A 5940-nucleotide genomic window follows, 5' to 3' on the forward strand; every position below is an offset into this window, starting at 1 on the left:
CTTTATGAACAGCCCTGAAACATTGTCCAACATAGTGCCAGAAGATGAGCCCATCAGGTTGGAAGGCACTCAAAATTTGACTGGAGAAGAGCTGTTTCCTTAGAGTAGAGACAACCTTAATGATATGGATAGAGTAAAGCTTCCAGGACCTCCATTGGCTGATGTTGCATGACTCAAAATGAGCCGAAACAGATGCAGACATCCATTAATAATTGGAACATGGAATATATGAAGTATGAATCTAGAAAAATTGGAAGTTGGCAAAAATGAAATGGAACACATAAAGATCGATATCCTAGGCATTAGTGAGCTGAAATGGACTGGGTTTGGCCACTTTGAATCAGACAACCATATTATCTACTATGCTGAGAATGACAAATTGAAGAGTAATGGGGTGGCATGCATTGTCACAAAAACTGTTTCAAGATCTGTCCTGAAGTACAGTGCTGCCAATGATAGGATAATATCCATACAGCTACAAGGAAGACCAGCTAATACTACTATTATTCAAATTTATGCAGCAACCACCAAAGCCAAAGATGAGAATATTGAAGATTTCTACCGACTTCTGCAGTCTGAAGTTGACTGAACATGCAATCAAAATGTATTGATTATCATTGTTGACTGGAATGCAAAAGTCGGAAACAAAGAAGACTTACTGGTAGCTGGAAAATATGGCCTTGGGATAGAAATAATGCTGGAAATTGCATGATAGAATTTTGCAAGACCAATGACTTGCTCATTGCAAATACCTTTCTTCAACTACATAAGTAAGCAATGACTATACACGTGGACTTCACCAGATGGAGTACACAGGAATCACATTGACTGCATCTGTGGCAAGAGGCAATGGAGAAGTCCAATATCTTCTGCCAAAACAAGGCCAGGAGCTGATTGTGGAACACACCATCAACTGCTCATATGCAAATTTCAACTTGAAGCTGAAGACAATTGAAACAAGTCCACAAGAGCCAAAATATGACCTTGATAATATCCCTCCTGAATTTAGAGACCATTTAAGGAATAGATTTGATGCATTGAACACCAATGACCGAAAACCAGAGGAATTGTGGGATGACATCAAGAACATCATGAAGAAAGCAAGAGGTCATTAAAAAGACAAGAAAGGAAGAAAAGACCAAAATGGATGTCAGAAGAGACTCTGAAACTTGCCCTTGAGCGGAGAGTAGCTGAAACAAATGGCAGAAATGACAAGATAAAAGAGCTGAACAGAAGATTTCAGAGAGCAGCTTGAGCAGACAAAGCCAATTATCATAATGAAATGTGCAAAGACCTGGAGTTAGAGAACCAAAAGGGAAGAACACATTCGGCATTTCTCAGGTTGAAAGAAGTGAGGAAAAAATTCAAGCCACGAGTCGAAATACTGAAAGATTCTACAGGCAAAATACTGAATGACGCAGGAAGCCTCAAATGAAGATGGAAGGAATGCACAGAGTCACTGTACCAAGAAGAATTGGTCGATGTTCATCCATTTCAGGAGGTGGCATATGATCAAGAACAAATGGTATTGAAGAAAGAAGTTGAAGAAGTTGAAGCTGCACTGAAAAAACTAGTGAAGAACAAGGCTCCAGGAATTGACAGAATGCCCATTGAGATGTTTCAACAAATAGATGCTGTGCTGGAGGCACTTACTCACTTGGCTATGCCAAGAGATTTGGAAGACAGCTATCTGGCCAACTGACTGGAAGAGATCCATATTTGTACTCATTATAAAGAGAGGTGATCTCATAGAATGTGGAAATGATCAAACAATATCATTAATCTCACATGCAAGTAAAATTTTACTGAAGATAATTCAAAAACGGTTGCAGCAGTATCTTGATAGAGAGCTTCCAGAAATGCAAGTGAGATTCAGAAGAGGATGTGGAATGAGGGATATCATTGCTGATGGCAGCTGGATCTTAGCTGAAAGCAAAGAATACCAGAAAGATGTTTACTAATGTTTTATTGACTATGCAAAAGCATTCCATTGTGTGGATCATGACAAATTGTGGATAACATTGAGAAGAATGGGAATTCCAGAACACTTGATTGTACTCATGAGGAATCTGTATATACATCAGGAGGCTGTCATTAGAACAGAACAAGGGGATACTGCATAGTTCAAAATCAATAAGGGAGTACGTCATGGTTGTATCCTTTCACCATACTTAACACAATTCGTATGCAAAGCAAATACTCTGAGAAGCTGGATTACATGAAGAAGAACATGGCATCAGGATTGGAGGAAGATTCAATAACAACTTGTGATACACAGATGACACAACTTTGCTTGCTGAAAGTGAGGATGACTTGAAGCACTTACTGATGAAGATTAAAGACTACAGTCTTCAGTATGGGTTACTCCTCAATATAAAGAAAACAAAAGTCCTCACAACTGGTCCAATAAACAGCTTCATGGTGGATGGAGAAAAGATTGAAGTTGTCAAACAAGGATTTCATATTACTTGGCTCTACAATCAATACCAATGGAAGCAGCAGTCAAGACATCAGACGATATATTATTGCATTGGTCTCTTTGCAAAAGACCTCTTTCAAGTGATGAAGAGCAAAGATGTCTCCTTGAAGACTAAGGTGTGCCTAACCCAAGCCATGGTATTTTCATTCACCTCTTATGCATTGAGAACTGGACAGTGAGTAAAGAAGACTGAAGAAGAGTTGATGCTTTTGAGTTGTGGTGTTGGAGAAGAATGCTAACAGTTACCATGAGCTGCTAAAAGGACTAACAAATCTGTCCTGGAGGAAGTGCAGCCACAATGCTCTTTGGAAGCGAGAATGGCCAGACTTCATCTCACTTGCTTTGTTCATGTTGTCGGAAGGAACCATTCCCTGGAGAATGATACCATACTTGGTAAAATGCAGGGTCAAAGAAAAAGGGGAAGGCCCTCAATGAGATGCATAGACACAGTGGCTGCAATGATGAGCTTAGGTGTAGCAAGGATTGTGAGGGTGGCACAGGACTGGGCAGTGTTTAGTTCTGCTGTGCAAAGGGTCACTATGAGTTGGAGATGACTCCACAGCATCTAACAACAACAACAACAATGTTAGCATCTACCCCAAATGTAGTTAGTGAGAATTAAATGAGACAATACATATAAAGCACATGCCTGACTCACTAAGTGATAGTTGGCTATCATTATTAATTAACAATATTTTTATATACTGTAAAAAGCTTTTTTCCTTATGTCTGCTATCTAGTCACTAATCAGATGCTGTCATTTCTCTCTTTATAATGTCTCGCTTGTCATGTTTCTTTCTGTATTACTATTGTTATCCCCTTAGAGACCAGATACTCATTGCCTCTTAGCAAGACTGTAATAATTAACTCTTACCTGATCTTCATGATTCGACTTCATCCTGTATATCAGTACAAAAGTCATCTTCCTTTTTAGAAGTGTCAATTGCTGTGAGTTGGGTCTGAATCGACGGCACATAACAACATTGACTCTTTCGATTTTCTATGTGGTTACTGTTGTTATGTGCCCTCGAGTTGGACTTGACTCATAGAGATCCCTCCTTGGGTTTCGGAGGTGATATCACTAGGGAAATAGATTGCTCAACCTTCCTTCTGAGGAGTGGCTGATGCGTTTGAACTGCCAGCCTTCTAGTTAGCAGTCAAGTGCCTTAGGCACTACACTACCAGAGCTCCTTTAATCTTCTATATGGAGTCTAAATTACTCTGCCTGCCTTTCAGTGCCCATCATATTTAAGCCTATAGATGACTAGTTTCCATTATTCTTTGCCTATGCATTCCATTCTGGTTAGACACAGGTATGTGTTTTAAGATATAAATTATTTTTCAGCACCTTTGATTGCTTCATCAGGCCAAATGGGCCATCCATCTCTTATGGAACAGTTTTGATCTTATTATGTGGAGATTGCCTGTGACTTTTATCTGGTTTATGTTTTCCCTGATCAGAGGTGATCAGGGTCTTAGTGGTTGTTAGGAGCTCTGGTGGCACAGTGGTTAAGTGCCCGGCCCCTAACCAAAAGTTTGGTGGTTTGAACCCACTAGCCACTCTGCAGGAGACAGATGTGGCAGTCTGCTTCCATAAAGATTACAGCCTTGGAAAACCCTAGAGGACAGTTCTATCCTGTTCTGTAGGGTTAATGTGAGTTGGATCGACTTGATGGCAATGGTTTTTTTGGGGGGTGGGGGTAGGAGGATGGCTAACTTGCCTTTAGGAGTCTAGATTCTGAGAATGTTATTATTAATTTTCTTTTGGTTTATTACTAATCTATGGTCAAGAATACTGGAATTTGCGCCAGTTGGCTTTGTTCCCAACCTTTTAAAAGTGCTTTTGTTCCAAATTCATTATAATAAAAAAGACCAGACTCACTGGTCGGATAGAGACTGATGGAACCCCCAAGACCATGGCCCATTGTCACTCTTCAGCCTGGAACTGAACCCACATCTAGGGATCAACTTTCAGCCAAACAGTAGACGGTCCCATAAAGTGTACAATAACACCTATCGGGAATTTACTCTTCAGAACAATCAGCCATATGAGACCAAAAGGGCAACATTTGCCCAAAAACAAAGCTCAAGGAGGGTTCAGAAAAGAAGGATAAATGGAAATGGGGGAACCCAGGGAGGAAGCAGAAAGAGTGCTGTTACATTGAGAGGATTGCAACTAATGCCACGAAGCAAAATGTATGTAAATTGTTGAATGGAAACTAATTTGCTCTGTAAACTTACACCCAAACCACAATAAAGAGTTAAAAATTAAATAAAAAGTGCTTTTATACCTAGAAATTTAAATAGCATCACTATTCTTTAAATCTTATTGTTCATAAAACTAACAAGTGCAGAGTAGGTGCTCAGTAATATTTTCATTGTGCCACGTCATTCATGTCATGCCATTCTTTTGTTCTTAGTTTTAGGAGTTTTTGAACAGAATCTTTGGTAAAAATAAGTTGAATAAAAGAATGAGCATCATGTTCCTCCTTGTTCTTTTGAATCTGCCATTGTCCCGGGCATAGCTGGGATCAGACTTACCTGTTGCGGTTAGAACACACTAGGGAGCACAGATCTCCCTAAGCTTTTGGTCTGTTCAGATTGCCTTATCCCACGTTGCATGTTCACTCATGACAATAATAATAATTCTAAGGAATCGGTCACAATTTGGACTTGAATTTCCTTGTGTTTGGTTGTGAGGACATTTTTACACCAAGAAATTGAGAGGAGGAAAAATTAACAGAGATGTATTTGGTGACAGTGATTTTGCCCCTGGGTGCCTGTCACAAAAAAATCTGGTACAAACATAATTATGGAATTAATTCGTTCATTTCTGTAATAAGCAAATGCCCAGTCCAAAAGACTAATTCAGAGGTGAGAGGAGCCACTGATTTGAGAAATGTCTACAGGTGGCTGGCTTTTGAGGAAGGAGTTAGAAAGGGAATGGTGACTGTTTGGGGGTGGGAGAAGAGACATTGAGTTTATTCAAAAGAATTGTCTTTAGGAGTTTATTTCTTGAAGCTTCCTCTTACCTTCCTTGGGAGATACTGGGACAAGTATCCTGTGTCCTTTGCTGCCTCTGGAATGCTTGCCTATACTTAGGCCCACCCTATAGCTCTCTACTCTGGAGATCAAACCAGGATTTAGATCTGCTAATTATGCCATTCTATTTCAAGAAATATGTTAGGAGTCCAAAATAGAAGTTGGCTGCCTAGTGAAGTGGTGAGTAGCTCCCTGTTCATCCTGGAGTTATTCGGGCAGAATGTATCAAATGGGATTCTTGTGATATTTTCATTAGGTGAGAGATTTGGACTCTATGACTTTTTTTTTCTTTTTCTTTTTTTGTGATTTGGGTGAAGATTTACAAAGCAAATTCACTTTCCATACAGCAGTTCACATATACTTTGTCTCATGACATTGACCACAGTTTACCACAATGCAACAGCTCCCCTCCCACTTCC

The sequence above is a fragment of the Orycteropus afer genome, unplaced genomic scaffold (assembly GCF_000298275.1).
Source record: "Orycteropus afer afer isolate SDZICR_OR568_19922 unplaced genomic scaffold, OryAfe1.0 scaffold00319, whole genome shotgun sequence".
Taxonomy (NCBI): domain Eukaryota; kingdom Metazoa; phylum Chordata; class Mammalia; order Tubulidentata; family Orycteropodidae; genus Orycteropus; species Orycteropus afer.